Raw genomic sequence first — 16,442 nt, forward strand, 5'->3', positions numbered from 1 at the left:
AATTCCTGTTTCAGTTCCAGACTTCCTCTTCTCCATAGCTGAACAAGACCGTTGGCATCCAAATTGGAACGTGGACCAGTTTGAACTTTTACCCGTAGTGATAGACAGCCAGCTACTCCAACGGTGACCTGAGAAGAGAGACGGGAAAACTGAACTGTTTTAATCAGCAAAATAATTGGACTATTTATCTGAATCCTGAGCCATAAGATGAAGCTGTCTGTATGCCAAAGTCTGTATAAAGTGTTGATATATGACAGTTTCGGCGCATGGGAGTGGAGACAGAGACGAAAGCTACATGTCTTATGTTTATGCACAAAATGGGAACTTTTCTGGATATTAGGTGTGTTCACATTCCCTATACATTTTAGTCCTGGAATGATCCTAAGTGTTATCATGGAATGATAAAAGGGGGGAATGTGAATGTTTAAAATGTATAGAGATATTGAAGTTGAGAACATGGGAATTGTATAGGGACAGTATAAGCTAACAAAGAATTCATGGAGGAATAGCCATGACATCTCGGACTCGAGACTGCGAAATGTTACAACACTAACGCATATTGAAACAAAACCCACAGCTTGCAGAAAAACCTCAAGGTCTTATTAAATCATGTTATTAACTTGAAACATTAACAGAAGGTCTTTGTTTAAAATCAGACCATACTTAGGTCGGCTTATGAGTGGACAAAGGGAAAGAGGGACCAAAAGAGATAGGTTGAACTAGGATGTCACTCTAGCCCTATCTTGTTATCTTTTGCCGAGAATGTATAACTGTTGTCGCTTTACGATGTAACTTCACTTATCCATAGGGAGTGTGTACACTCGATCGAGAATGTATATCCTCTTTCTGATAAGTCTTGCCGGCCGGTAAAATAAAGACTGCTTTGTTCAAAGCACAAGAGGTATTCGACTCAGTAATTTTACTGAACCAGATTGAGGTAAAAGAATCCAGGAATTAAAAGGACGGGGAGTTGAATCGTTTCTCACAATCCCCATGTTTACAGGGTTTCTACCCAGTGTGACTGCACTTGTGTCTCTCCAGTTTGGACGATTGGCTGAAGCCACACACAGAGCATGTGTACCATTTCTCCCCACTGTAAACGGTGCCTTCTGCTTCCATGGTCAAAAGCTGATGATATTCCAGTCCCGATGTATCGAGTGACTGTCAGATCTTGAGGTGATGTTTGGTTTGAACTTCCAGTCTACAAATCCTCCCCTTTTAACATCCTGTAAAGTGAATTTCAAACAGGAGAAGTGAGTGTGAGAGAGAACCCACAAAAACACAAAGGCAGGTTGTGAAATTGAGCTTAATGAGTCTGTTCATTTATGGGGCCGGCACGAGAAAAAAATGACCATGAAAGCTGCTGGATTGTTGTAAAAACACATCTGGGTCAGTACTGTCCTTCGGGGAAGGGAACCCACCTCCCTCGACAGGCCCACATGGGAAACTGTTGGTCCCACTGGGCCCAGAAGTACTGGGGGTGAAACCCAGCAGCTTCTCCCCCTCTCCATCCAACTCAAACTGATGTAACAAACAGACCCACACAGGAGGCCAGTGAGTGACTTCCACATCCAGCGCCCACCTGATACAGAGCGGCTGGGAATTGCTGGACCTGCTGCAAAAATGTAAGTTGTTGTATTCCTGGTGTGGGGGAGGTGCTGGGTCCGGTGGCTCTGAGTCAGGCCCCGAGAGCCACACTCGGTGTTGCCCGGGGACCAAGAGCTGCACTCGGTGTTACTCGGGGACTGAGAGCCGCACTCAGTGTTGCCCGGGGACTGAGAGCCGCACTCGGTGTTGCCCGGGGATTGAGAGCCACACTTGGTGTTGCCCGGGGACTGAGAGCCACACTCGGTGTTGCCCGGGGACCGAGAGCCACACTCGGTGTTGCCCGGGGACTGAGAGCCACACTCGGTGTTGCCCGGGACTGAGAGCCACACTCGGTGTTGCCCGGGGACTGAGAGCCACACTCGGTTAAAAAGGAGGCAGACAAAAAGCAGGAAACTTTCGACCAGTCAGCCTAACAGCTGTGGTTGGGAAAATGTTGAAGAGTTCATTCTTAAAGAAGCATTAGCACGACATTTGGAAAAACATAATTCGGTCAGGCAGAGTCAGCATGGAATTATGACGGGAAAGTTAAGTTTGACAAATTTGCTTGAATTCTTTGAGCATGTAGCGAACATAGAAACATAGAAAAATAGGTGCAGGAGTAGGCCATTCGGCCCTTCGAGCCTGCACCACCATTCAATATCATGGCTGATCATTCCTTCGGTACCCCTTTCCTGCTACCTCTCCATACCTCTTGATCCCCTTAACCGTAAGAGCCATATCTAACTCCCTCTTGAATATATCCAGTGAACTGGCCTCAACAACTCTCTGCGGCAGGGAATTCCACAGGTTAACAACTCTCTTGAGTGAAGAAGATTCTCCTCATCTCAGCCCTAAATGGCCTACCCCTTATCCTAAATGCAATGATTATTTTCATTTTTGGTGTTATTCAAAACAGGTGGACTTGGAACTTGGAACTTGAAATTCACAGCAAATCAAAACTTTAAAAAATTTGAAGAAAATATGCAATAGTAGCCAACTAAATCAGTTCTCTATTAGGCAATGGCATACGTCATCAAACTCCTTCTCTGCTTGTACCATGTTGAAAAAAATTCTGAAAGAAATATTTTTGTCCTCAATTATCAGTCTATTTTTAAACAGTATGCGAAAGTTCTAATTTTATCTCATCTCAAAATCACTAATCCATCATTCAGACCAGGCCTGGACATTTGGAAGAAATGCATTCTTTCTATTTTTGTCTTGTACAATACCAAACCTTCAGGAATTCATTTTTCACATTTGGTCGGTCAGTTTCTCCTCAACACTGTCAGAGGTGCTTTCGATGAATTATGTTCCACTTCACATCATGGGCCAGGGTGGATAAAGTGGGTGTGGTGTATTTGGACTTCCAGAAGGCATTTGCAAGGTGCCACATAAAAGGTTTCTGCACAAGATAAAAGTTCACGGGGCTGGGGGTAATATATTAGCATGGATAGAGGATTGGCTAACTAACAGACAACAGAGAGTCTGGGTAAATGGTTCATTCTCGGGTTGGCAATCAGTAATGAGTGGGGTGCCGCAGGTATCAGTGCTGGGACCCCAACTATTTACAATCTATATTAACGACTTGGAAGAAGGGACCGAGGGGCCACTGTACAGCAAAATTCTAAAAGGACAAAGTGTGTTAAAAAAACAAGCCTGAAGGCTTTGTATCTTAATGCAGGGAGTATGCGTAATAAGGTGGATGAATTAACTGTGCAAATAGATGTTAACAGATATGATGTGATTGGGATTCCGGAGACGTGGCTCCAGGATGATCAGGGCTGGGAACTCAACATCCATGGGTATGCAACAATTCAGGAAGGATAGAATAAAAGGAAAAGGAGGTGGGGTAGCATTGCTGGTTAAAGAGGAGATTAATGCAATAGTTAGGAAGGACATTTGCTTGGATGATGTGGAATCTATATGGGTAGGGCTGCAGAACACTAAAGGGCAAAAAACGTAAGTGGGAGTTGTGTACGGACGTCCAAACTGTAGTAGTGATGTTGGGGAGGGCATCAAACAGGAAATTAGGGGTGCGTGCAATAAAGGTGCAGCAGTTATAATGGGTGACTATAATATGCATATAGATTGGGCTAACCAAACTGGAAGCAATACGGTGGAGGAGGATTTCCTGGAGTGCATAAGGGATGGTTTTCTAGACCAATATGTCGAGGAGCCAACTAGGGGGGAGGCCATGTTAGACTGGGTGTTGAGTAATGAGAGAGGATTAATTAGCAATCTCGTTGTGCGAGGCCCCTTGGTGGAATTCTGCATTAGGATGGAGAATGAAACCGTTAATTCAGAGACCATGGTCCAGAACTTAAAGAAGGGTAACTTTGAAGGTATGAGGCGTGAATTGACTAGGATAGATTGGCGAATGATACTTAAGGGTTGACTGTGGATGGGCAATGGCAGACATTTAGAGACCGCATGGATGAACTACAACAATTGTACATTCCTATCTGGCGTAAAAATAACAAAAGGGAAGGTGGCTCAACCGTGGCTATCAAGGGAAATCACGATAGTATTAAAGCCAAGGAAGTGGCAAACAAATTGGCCACAAATAGCAGTGAACCTGGGGACTGGGAGAAATTTAGAACTCAGCAGAGGAGGGTCAAAGGGTTTGATTAGGGCAGGGAAAATGGAGTACGAGAAGAAGCTTGCAGGGAACATTAAGACTACTGCAAAAGTTTCGATAGATATGGAAAGAGAAAAAGGTTAATAAAGCCAAACGTAGGTCCCCTGCAGTCAGAATCAGGGGAAGTCATAACAGAGTACAAAGAAATGGCAGACCAATTGAACAAGTACTTGGTTCGGTATTCATGAAGGAGGACACAAACATCCTTCCGGATATAAAAGGGGTCAGAGGGTCTAGTAAGAAGGAGGAACTGAGGGAAAGCCTTATTAGTCGGGAAATTGTGTTAGAAAAATTGATGGGATTGAAGGCGGATAAATCCCCAGGGCCTGATTGACTGCATCCCAGAGTACTTAAGGAGGTGGCCCTGGAAATAGCGGATGCATTGACAGTTATTTTCCAACATTCCATTGACTCTGGATCAGTTCCTATCGAATGGAGGGTAGCCAATGTAACCCCACTTTTTAAAAAAGGAGGGAGGGAGAAAACAGGGAATTATAGACAGGTCAGCCTGACATCGGTAGTGGGTAAAATGATGGAATCAATTATTAAGGATGTCATAGCAGCGCATTTGGAAAGAGGTGACATGATAGGTCCAAGTCAGCATCGATTTGTGAAAGGGAAATAATGCTTGACAAATCTTGTGGAATTTTTTGAGGATGTTTCCAGTAGAGTGGACAAGGGAGAACCAGTTGAGGTGGTATATTTGGACTTTCAGAAGGCTTTCGACAAGGTCGCACACAAGAGATTAATGTGCAAAGTTAAAGCACATGGGATTGGGGGTAGTGTGCTGACATGGATTGAGAACTGGTTGTCAGACAGGAAGTAAATATTAGGAGTAAATGGGTACTTTTCGGAATGGCAGGCAGTGACTAGTGGGGTACCGCAAGGTTCTGTGCTGGGGCCCCAGCTGTTTACACTGTACATTAATGATTTAGACGAGGGGATTAAATGTAGTATCTCCAAATTTGCGGATGACACTAAGTTGGGTGGCAGTGTGAGCTGCGAGGAGGATGCTATGAGGCTGCAGAGTGACTTGGATAGGTTAGGTGTGTGGGCAAATGCATAACAGATGAAGTATAATGTGGATAAATGTGAGATTATCCACTTTGGTGGTAAAAACAGAGAGACAGACTATTATCTGAATGGTGACAGTTTAGGAAAAGTGGAGGTGCAAGGAGACCTGGGTGTCATGGTACATCAGTCAATGAAGGTTTGCATGCAGGTGCAGCAGGCGGTTAAGAAAGCAAATGGCATGTTGGCTTTCATAGCGAGGAGATTTGAGTACAAGGGCAGGGAGGTGTTGCTACAATTGTACAGGGCCTTGGTGAGGCCACACCTGGAGTATTTTGTACAGTTTTGGTCTCCTAACTTGAGGAAGGACATTCTTGCTATTGAGGGAGTGCAGCAAAGGTTCACCAGACTGATTCCCGGGATGGCGGGACTGACCTATCAAGAAAGATTGGATCAACTGGGCTTGTATTCACTGGAGTTCAGAAGAATGAGAGGGGACCTCATAGAAATGTTTAAAATTCTGATGGGTTCAGACAGGTTAGATTCAGGAAGAATGTTCCCAATGTTGGGGAAGTCCAGAACCAGGGGTCACAGTCTAAGGATAAGGGGTGAGCCATTTAGGAACGAGATGAGGAGAAACTTCTTCACCCAGAGAGTGGTGAACCTGTGGAATTCTCTCCCACAGAAAGTTATTGAGGCCAGTTCACAAAATATATTCAAAAAGGAGTTAGATGAAGTCTTTACTACGAAGGGAATCAGGGGGTATGTCGAGAAAGCAGGAATGGGGTACTGAAGTAGCATGTTCAGCCATGAACTCATTGAATGGTGGTGCAGGCTAGAAGGGCCGAATGGCCTACTCCTGCACCTATTTTCTTTGTTTCTATGTAAGTAGCCAAGTTTTCTGACGATACAAAGATGGGAGCAAAAGCAATGTGTGAGGAGGACACAATAAATCTGCAAAAGGACACAGATAGGCTCAGTAAGTGGGCAATAATTTGGCAGATGGAGTATAATGTTGGAAAGTGTGAAGTGATGCACGATGGCTGAAAAAAAATCAAAGAGCAAGTTATTATTTGAATGGAGAAAGATTGCAAAGTGATGCAGTCCAACGGGACTTGGGGGTACTTGTGCATGAAACACAAAAGGTTAGAATGCAGGTACAGCACGTGATCAGGAAGACCAATGCAATCTTGGCCTTTATTGCAAAGGGGCTGGAGTATAAAAGCAGGGAGGTCTTGCTACAGTTACACAGGGTATTGGTCAGGCCACACCTGGAATACTGCGTGCAGTTTTGGTTTCCATATTCATGAAAGGATATACTTGCTTTGAGGAAGTTGAGAGAAGATTCAGTTGGTTGATTCCAGAGATGAGGGGTTGACTTATGAGAAAATGTTGAGGAGGTTGGGCCTCTACTCATTGAATTCAGAAGAATGGATGAGAGATGAATTATCGAAACGTATAAGATTATGAGGGGGCTTGAAAACGTAGTCGCAGAGAGGATGTTTTCACTGATATGGGAGACTAGAACTAGGGGGCATAATAGAAACATAGAAACATAGAAAATAGGTGCAGGAGTAGGCCATTCGGCCCTTCTAGCCTGCACCGCCATTCAATGAGTTCATGGCTGAACATTCAACTTCAGTACCCCATTCCTGCTTTCTCGCCATACCCCTTGATCCCCCTAGCAGTAAGGACCTCATCTAACTCCTTTTTGAATATATTTAGTGAATTGGCCTCAACAACTTTCTGTGGTAGAGAATTCCACAGGTTCACCACTCTCTGGGTGAAGAAGTTCCTCCGCATCTCGGTCCTAAATGGCTTACCCCTTATCCTTAGGCTGTGACCCCTGGTTCTGGATTTCCCCAACATTGGGAACATTCTTCCTGCATCTAACCTGTCTAACCCCGTCAGAATTTTATATGTTTCTATGAGGTCCCCTCTCATTCTTCTGAACTCCAGTGAATACAAGCCCTGTTGATCCAGTCTTTCTTGATAGGTCAGTCCCGCCATCCCGGGAATCAGTCTGGTGAACCTTCGCTGCACTCCCTCAATAGCAAGAATGTCCTTCCTCAGGTTAGGAGACCAAAATTGTACACAATACTCCAGGTGTGGCCTCACCAATGCCCTGTACAACTGTAGCAACACCTCCCTGCCCCTGTACTCAAATCCCCTTGCTATGAAGGCCAACATGCCATTTGCTTTCTTAACCGCCTGCTGCACCTGCATGCCAACCTTCAATGACTGATGTACCATGACACCCAGGTCTCTTTGCACCTCCCCTTTTCCTAATCTGTCACCATTCAGATAATAGTCTGTCTCTCTGTTTTTACCACCAAAGTGGATAACCTCACATTTATCCACATTATACTTCAGCTGCCATGCATTTGCCTACTCACCTAACCTATCCAAGTCGCTCTGCAGCCTCACAGCATCCTCCTCTCAGCTCACACTGCCACCCAACTTAGTGTCATCCGCAAATTTGGAGATACTACATTTAATCCCCTCATCTAAATCATTAATGTACAGTGTAAACAGCTGGGGCCCCAGCACAGAACCTTGCGGTACCCCACTAGTCACTGCCTGCCATTCTGAAAAGTACCCATTTACTCCTACTCTTTGCTTCCTGTCTGACAACCAGTTCTCAATCCATGTCAGTACACTACCCCCAATCCCATGTGCTCTAACTTTGCACATCAATCTTAGAATAAGGGCCCCCCCATTTTAAAACTGAGAGGAGGAGGAATTTTTTCTCTGAGCGTTGTAAACCTGTGAAATTTGCTGCCTCAGAGAGCTGTGTAAGCTGGGACATTGAATATATTTAAGACAGAGATAGACAGTGTCTTAACCGATAAGGGAATAAGGGGTTAGGGGAACGGGCAGGGAAGTGAAGCTGAGTCCATGATCGGATCAGACATGATTGTATTAAATGGCAGAGCACATTCGAGAAGCCCTATGGCCTACTCCTGCTCCTATTTCTTATGTTCTTATTTTCTTATATAGTGGGTGTCTGGTATGGGAGTGTGGATTTGACTCTATCTGTCTACCTCTGGTATGTGAATGAGGGTTTTACTCTATGTTAGTTTCTGATACGAGAGGTGGATTTTATCCTGTACAAGTCAATTTCTGGTCATTGCCTGTGGGTTTCATTCTGTATCAAAAAGGGCCACATTACAACATAATTCTAAAAGGACAAAGAGTGTTAAAAAAACAAGCCTGAAGGATCTGAGTCTCAAAGCGAGAAGCATTTGTAATAAGGTGGATGAATTAACTGCGCAGATAGCTGTTAACGGATATAATGTAATTGGGATTACAGAGACATGGCTTCAGAGTAACCAAAGCTGGGAATATAACATCCAGGAGTATTCAATAATCAGGAAGAATAGCCAGAAAGGAAAAGGAGGTGGGGTAGCGTTCATGGTTAAAGAGGAGGTTAATGCAATAGTAAGGAAGGACATTAGCTGGGATGATGTGGAATCTATATGGGTAGAGCTGCGAAACATCGAAGGGCAGAAAACGTTAGTTGGGGTTGTGTACAGACCACCAAACAGTAGTAGGGAGGTTGGGGATGGAAATTAAGGACACGTGCAATAAGGGTACAGCAGTTATCATGGGTGACTTTAACCTACATATTGATTGGGCTAATCAAACTTGTAGCAATACTGTGGTGGAAAATTTCCTAGAGTGTATAAGGGATGGTTTTCTAGACCAATATGTCGAGGAACCTATGAGAGAGCAGGCCATCCTAGACTGGGTTTTGTGTAACGAGAGAGGATTAATTAGCAATCTGGTCTTGCATGGCTCCTTGGGGAAGAGTGACCATAATATGGCAGAATTCGTCATTAAAATGGAGAGCAACCCAGTTAACTCAGAGACTAGGGTCCTGAACTTAAAGGAAACTTCGATGGTATGAGACGTGATTTGGATAGGATAAACTGGCGAATGATACTTAAAGGGTTGACGGTGGATAGGCAATGGCAGACATTTAAAGATCACTTGGATGAATTACAACTATTGTATATCCCTGTCTGGCGTAAAAAATAAAACTGGAACGGTGGCTCAACCATGGCTAACAAGGCAAATTAGGGACAGTGTTAAATCCAAGGAAGAGGCATAGAAATTGGCCTGAAAAAGCAGCAAACCTAAGGACTGGGAGAAATTTAGAATTCAGCAGAGGAGGACTAAGGATGTAATTAGGAGGGGAAAATAGAATACGAGAGTAAGCTTGCAGGGAACATAAAAACTGACTGCAAAAGCTTCTATAGATATGTGAAGAGAAAAAGATTGATGAAGTCTAATGTCGGCCCCTTGCAGTCAGAATCAGGCGATTTCATAATGGGGAACAAGGAAATGGCAGACCAACTGAACAAATACTTTGGTTCTGTCTTCAGTAAGGAAGACACGAATAACCTCCCAAAAATACTAGGGGACCGAGGGTCTAGCGGGAAGGAGGAACTGAGGGAAATCCTTATTAGTCAGGAAAAGCTTGTAGGGAAACTGATGGGATTGAAGGCCAATAAATCCCCAGGGTCTGACAGTCTGCATCCGAGAGTAGTTAAAGAAGTGGCCCTAGAAATAATGGATGCATTGGTGGTCATTTTTCAAAATTCCATGAACTCTGGATCAGTACCTATGGATTGGAGGGTAGCTAATGTAACCCCACTTTTTAAAGAAGGAGGGAGAGAGAAAACAAGGAATTATAGACCGGTTAGCCTGACATCGGTGGTGGGGAAAATGCTGGAATCAATTATTAAAGATGTAATAGCAGAGCATTTGGAAAGCAGTGACAGGATCGGTCCAAGTCAGCATGGATTTATGAAAGGGAAATCATGCTTGACAAATCTTCTAGAGGTTTTTGAGGATGTAACTGGTAGAGTGGATAAGGGAGAACCAGTGGATTTGGTGTATTTGGAATTTCAAAAGGCTTTTGACAAGGTCCCACACCAGAGATTAGTGTGCAAAATTAAAGCACATGGTATTGGGGGTAATGTACTGACGTGGAGGCAGAACTGGTTGGCAGACAGGACGCAAAGAGTGAGAATAAACAGATCCTTTTCAGAATGGCAGGCAGTGACTAGTGGGGTGCCACAAGGTTCAGTGCTGGGACCGCAGCTATTTACAATATATATTAATGATTTAGACGATGGAATTGAAAGTAATATCTCCAAGTTTGCAGATGACACGAAGCTGGGTGGCAGTGTGAGCTATGAGGAGGATGCGAAGAGGCTGCAGGGTGAATTGGACAGGTTAGGTGAGTGGGCAATTGCATGGCAGATGCAGGAAAATGTGGATAAATGTGAGGTTATTCACTTTGGTGGCAAAAACAGGAAGGCAGATTATTACCTGAATGGTGACAGATTAGTAAAATGGGTGGTTCAAAGAGACCTGGGTGTCATGGTACATCAGTCACTGAAGGTAGGCATGCAGGTGCAGCAGGCAGTAAAGAAAGCAACTGGCATGCTGGCCTTCATAGTGAGAGGATTTGAGTGTAGGAGCAGGGAGGTGTTACTGCAGTTGTGCAGGGCCTTGGTGAGACCACACCTTGAGTATGATGTGCAGTTTTGGTCTCTTAATCTGAGCAAGGACGTACTTGCTATTGAGGGAGTGCAGTGAAGGTTCACCAGGATAATTCCCGGGATGGCAGGACTGACATTTGAAGAAAGACTGGATCAGCTAGGCTAACACTCACTGGAATTTAGAAGAATGAGAGGGGATCTCATAGAAACATATAAAATTATGACAGGACTGGACAGGTTAGATGCAGGAAGAATGTTCCTGATTTTGGGAAAGTCCTGAACCAGGGGTCACAGTCTAAGGATAAGGGGTAAGTCATGTCGGACTGAAATGAGGAGAAACTTTTTCACCCAGAGAGTGGTAAACCTGTGCAATTCTCTATCACAGAAAGTTGTGGAGTCCAGTTCGTTGGATATATTCAAGAGGGAGTTAGATGTGGCCCTTACGGCTAAGGGGATCAATGGATAGGGAGAGAAAGCGGGAGTGGGGTACTGAAGTTGCATGATCAACCATGATTATATTGAATGGCGGTGCAGGCTCGAAGGGCCAAATGACCTGCTCCTGCACCTATTTTCTATGTTTCTTTCCATTCTTGGTGTGTGATGTTATTTTGCGCTGTATCTGTCCATCTGTTATGTGAATGTGAGCTCTACTCCATACCCGTCATTCTCCAGTATATTAGTATTGTTTTACTGTGTACCACCAATTCCTGATAGAGTATTTGCTTTTCTTTTTAACTGTCAATTTGTGTTATGGAGGTGAGTGTTTATGTTGACTCGGTCGGTCTCTGGTAAATGAGTCTGAGTTTTACTCTATATCTATCTGTCTCTGCTATGAGTGTGGTCCTTTCTCTGTATCTCTCCATTTCTGTTATGGGAATCTGGGTTTTATTCTGTACCTGTCACGTTCTGACATGTGATTGTGGGCCTCACTCTATAACTGCCAGTTTCTGCTTAATTGTGAGTGGACTTTCCTTTGTACCTGTCAGTTTCTGGAATGAAAGAGAGATCTTCACCCTGTACCTGTCAATTACTGGTTCGTGAGTCTGGGCATGTCACTGTATGTCAATTTGTATATGGGAATATGGATTGTAATATGTCAGCCTCTGATATGTGAGTGTGGGTTTTATACTGTATCACTCAGTCGCTCATATGTGAGTATGGGTTTTATACCGTATCACTCAGTCTCTGATATGCAAGTGTGTGTATTTTTCTGTAACTGTCAGGTTTTGTTGTGTGTTCAGGTATAATCTGTGCTTCTCAGTTTCTGCTATGTTCGACTGTACCTATTTGTTCCTGCTACTTGATTGTGTTTTAGACAGTACCTGTCAGTTCCTGCTATGTGAGTGTGGAATTTACTCTGTATCAGCTAGTCTCTAGTATGTGAACGTGAGAATTAATTTTACTTTTAACCTGTATTTCTCTGATATGTGAATAAAGATTTTGCCTTCTCTGTGTCATTTTTTTCTGATGTGTGTGTGTGGGTTTTACTCTGCCCCGATCAGTTTCTGAGATGCAAGTAACAATTTTACTTACTGCCATTCAGTTTTCCGACATGTGCACATGGGATTTACACTTTACCTGTCAATCTCTGGTATGCAAGTGGGGATTTTATTCTGTTACTGTCACTTTCATATATGTGGGTGTGTGTATCTGTCAGTCTATGCTACGGGAATGTGGGTTTTATTCTGCACCTGTCATCTTCTGGTATGTTCGGGGGGTTTAAATACTGAATCCGTCAGATTCTGAAACATGAATATGGCTTTTGCTCTGTAACCATCAGCTTCTGATATGCGAGTGTGGTTTATACATTCCATTGGACATTTTTTCTGATAGATGATTGTCTTTTATTCTCTACCTGCCAGTTTCTGGCAAGTGAGTGTGTGTGTTTAATGTACCTGTCAGTGTGATCTGTTTCAATGGTGAAACAGCATGTGATTCTACTGCTCCATGTGGCTGTAAGATTCACAATGTAACTCTGCCACTTCGGATCACTGTGGGACTGACAGCTTCTGCTGTCTGTGACAATAGGATTGAGGCCAGTTCTGAGTCTCTGCGCTCTGTGAGTGATAATCTACTTACTGTGTGTGAGAAGGAGCTGCCTGCACTGTTCCTTGTGTTCCGGGTGGAGGAAAGCTCACATTTGTTCAGGCTGGTTGAAGAATTTTGCTCTGAGAATAATAATACGAGAACATTATTAGTTCTAAGAGATGGATGCGGGGGAGAATATGAGGGAGCGACAATGTATCTCTCGACCACCAGCAACATGGTTCTGGAGAACTCAGCTCACCGAAACAATATAACTGGTCTTTAAAATATCTTCTCCCACACTCCTCTCCTGGTGCCTGCAATAGATGCACTTTGCAAAACTCCCCACATCCTCACTGACAGGTGTGTTTCCACTGCTCACTGTCCAAGAACTACTTTCACGGTGAGATTGGAACTGAATCAGGAACATTCACTGCTGATTTAGGGAAAGAAAGCAGCAATGATTGGAAAGAGCGAGATGGTTTACTTTCTCTGTTACCTTACACTGTCCACACACAGCCCGAGAATGGCCTCCCCCTTCCCCCACTCACACCATGTCCCGGAACTAGTTCCTGCTCCACTCTGCCTCTTACACACAGCCCCCGAGGGAACTAAACCAGGAACGTTCACTCCTGGTTTGGAGAGAGAAAGCAGCAGATTGTAAACAGCAGATTCTGCTCATTCTGTCTCCCTTACCCTGGATACACGCTCCACACACAGCCCGAGAATGGCCTCTCCCTTCCCCCACTCACACCACACACTGACACTGACTCTTGGTCCACTCTGCCTCTTACACACAGCCCCCGACTCCCCCTGAACTCCCCCCGGACTCAATGCCGATCTCTGAGCCCATCTGCGGACACACTCCCAAAGTGCTGCGCTGCTGTAAGGAGGCTGCTGCTCGCTGCCTTACCCCGGGGAAACAGTGTCACCATTCCCGGCTGTTTTAAACCATCTTCTTCTGCTCACTGAGTGAATGGCGATCACAAGCAGTGCTGGGGGAGGGGAGGGCGCATTCGCTCTTCTGCTCACTGGGAATGACACAGGGGGTGGGGCTGAACTGTGCATGTGCAGCTCTCTGCAATAATTCAATCTGTAAAAATCAAAGTGCACTTTTCCCAATTTACTTTTATCAGAATCTGAGCAAAGGAACTGGGCCTGTGGGGAAAGGATAGAGAATGATTAAAGCTGCAAGCCTTGTCCCTTGGAGATGATCAATTTGGGATCATTCCGTGCAGGGTGTTTCTCTCCATTAGCCCGTCTTCACAAAGCAATCCTGCAGCAACATCGGAGGGACGAGGGAGTGGGAGTGTTTGCTGGGACCGTGCAGGAGTTAATATCTGACAGAAACAATCCAAGATCAGTTGAATTAGAGTAAAACACTCGGTCACTGAGAGTAATACCGAAGTGTATAATCAAGGGGCTTTTGTGAGGGAAGAACTTAATACAATAACAATTCATAATGAAGTAGTACTCGGTAAAATAATGGGACTAAAGGCAGACAATTCACCTTGCCCTGATGGTTTACATCGTAGGATCTTAAGAGAAGTGGCTGCAGAGATAGTGGACACATTAGTTGTAATCTACCAAAATTCCCTGGATTCTGGGGCAGTCCCAACAGATTGGAAAACCGAAAATGTAACGCCTATATTTAAAAAAGGAGGCAGACAAAAAGCAGGAAACTAAAGACCAGTTAGCCTAACATCTGTCATTGGGAAAGTGCTGGAGACCATTATTAAGGAAGCAGTAGCGGGACATTTGGAAAAGCTTGATTCAATCAAACAGAGTCAGTATGGCTTCATGAAAGGGAAATCATGTTTGACAAATTTGCTGGAGTTCTTTGAGGATGTAATGAGTAGGATGGATAAGGCGGAACCAGTGGATGTGGTGTATTTAGATTCCCAGAAGGCATTTGATAAGGTGGGACATAAAAGGTTACTGCACAAGATAAAAGCTCACTGGGTTGGGGGCAGTATATTAGCACAGATAGAGGATTGGTTAACTAACAGAAAACAGAGAGTCGGGATAAATGGGTCTTTTTCTGGTTGGCAAATGGTAACCAGTGGGGTGCCGCAGGAATCGGTGCTATGTCCTCAGCTATTTACAATCTATATTAATGACTTGGAAGAAGGGACCGAGAGTAATGTAGCCAAGTTTGCTGATGATACAAAGATGGGTGGGAAAGCAAATTGAGGACAAAAAAAATTTGCAAAGGGATATAGACAGGGTAAATGAGTGGGCAAAAATTTGTCACATGGAGTATAATATGGGAAAATGTGAGGTTATCCACTTTGGCAGAAATAATAGAAAAGCAAATTATAATTTAAATGGAGAAAAATTGCAAAGTGCTACAGGACAGAGAGACCTGAGGTTGTTTGTGCATAAAACACAAAAAGTTAGTATGCAGGTTCAGGAAGTAGTCAGGAAGGTAAATGTAATGTTGGCCTTTATTGTCAGGGGGATAGAATAAAAAGCAGAGAAGTCCTGCTCCAAGTGTACAGGGTGTTGGTGGGACCACACCTGGAACACTGTGTGTTTAAGCAGAGAAGTCCTGCTCCAAGTTTACAGGGTATTGGTGAGACCACACCTGGAACACTGTGTGTTTAAGCAGAGAAGTGCTGCTCCAAGTGTACAGGGTATTGGTGGGACCACACCTGGAACACTGTGTGTTTAAGCAGAGAAGTCCTGCTCCAAGTGTGCAGGGTATTGGTGGGACCACACCTGGAACACTGTGTGTTCAAGCAGAGAAGTCCTGCTCCAAGTGTACAGGGTATTGGTGAGACCACACCTGGAATACTGTGTGTTTAAGCAGAGAAGTCCTGCTCCAAGTGTACAGGGTATTGGTGGGACCACACCTGGAATACTGTGTGTTTAAGCAGAGAAGTCCTGCTCCAAGTGTACAGGGTATTGGTGGGACCACACCTGGAACACTGTGTGTTTAAGGAAGGATATACTTACACTGGAGGCTGTTCAGAGGTTGATTCCGGCGAGGAGGGGGTTCTCTGATGAGGACAGGTTGAGAAGGTTGGGACGATACACTTTGGAGATCAGAACAATGAGAGAAATCCGAGGTGTGAGAATAAAATAACTCAGCTCTTACTTTACCAAGATGGCCGCGCATGCGCTTTGCTGCTCACTGAACCAAGATGGCGGAGGACTGACCCTGCCTTCCTGTACAAAGATGGCCGCCGTTACCCGGGACCTGTGACCGGGAGAAAGCCTCGAGGCTGCAGCCGCCGATATTCCGGTTATTATTCCGGGCTTCCGGCGGGCACCAGGTGTTTCTGAAGCCTCCCCGGCTCCCCGCTGGTCCTTTACTCCCCTCCGCCCCGCGGAGTAGGAGCTGTTTGGCGGAACACTATTCATCACAGCCGCTCCGCCATTACACGCACCGCGCATGCTCCAAATACAGCCAGGTCTCGCACCTGCGCACTGGGCCCCTGTAGTCTGGGCTCGGCACATTCTCCATCGCGGGGAATGCTGGGTAAATACCCAAGACCACCTCAGTGACTGGGACAGGATTTACTGGGCCCCCATTGGGCACTGAACATGTTCATTCTGGCCCTCAGTCATTGTTCCTGCTGCTCTGTATAACCCTGTCCCTGAGCTGGACAGTAATGTTCTGTCTCAGGATTGTTTCAAACACCCTGTGTCCAATATTGGATTTC

General features: G+C 44.7%; 1 long non-coding RNA gene across 1 annotated transcript; it reads right to left on the reverse strand.

The window, feature by feature from the left end:
• Positions 1-616: 616 nt before the first annotated feature.
• Positions 617-16,126, reverse strand: LOC139245613 (uncharacterized). The gene is made up of 3 exons (XR_011590017.1): positions 15,733-16,126; positions 12,829-12,917; positions 617-1,226 (listed from the first exon to the last, which is right to left on the reverse strand). It is a non-coding gene; the product is annotated as an uncharacterized lncRNA (long non-coding RNA).
• Between the last annotated feature and the right edge of the window lie 316 nt (positions 16,127-16,442).

This window comes from Pristiophorus japonicus, unplaced genomic scaffold, assembly GCF_044704955.1.
Source record: "Pristiophorus japonicus isolate sPriJap1 unplaced genomic scaffold, sPriJap1.hap1 HAP1_SCAFFOLD_225, whole genome shotgun sequence".
NCBI classification, from domain to species: Eukaryota; Metazoa; Chordata; class Chondrichthyes; family Pristiophoridae; genus Pristiophorus; species Pristiophorus japonicus.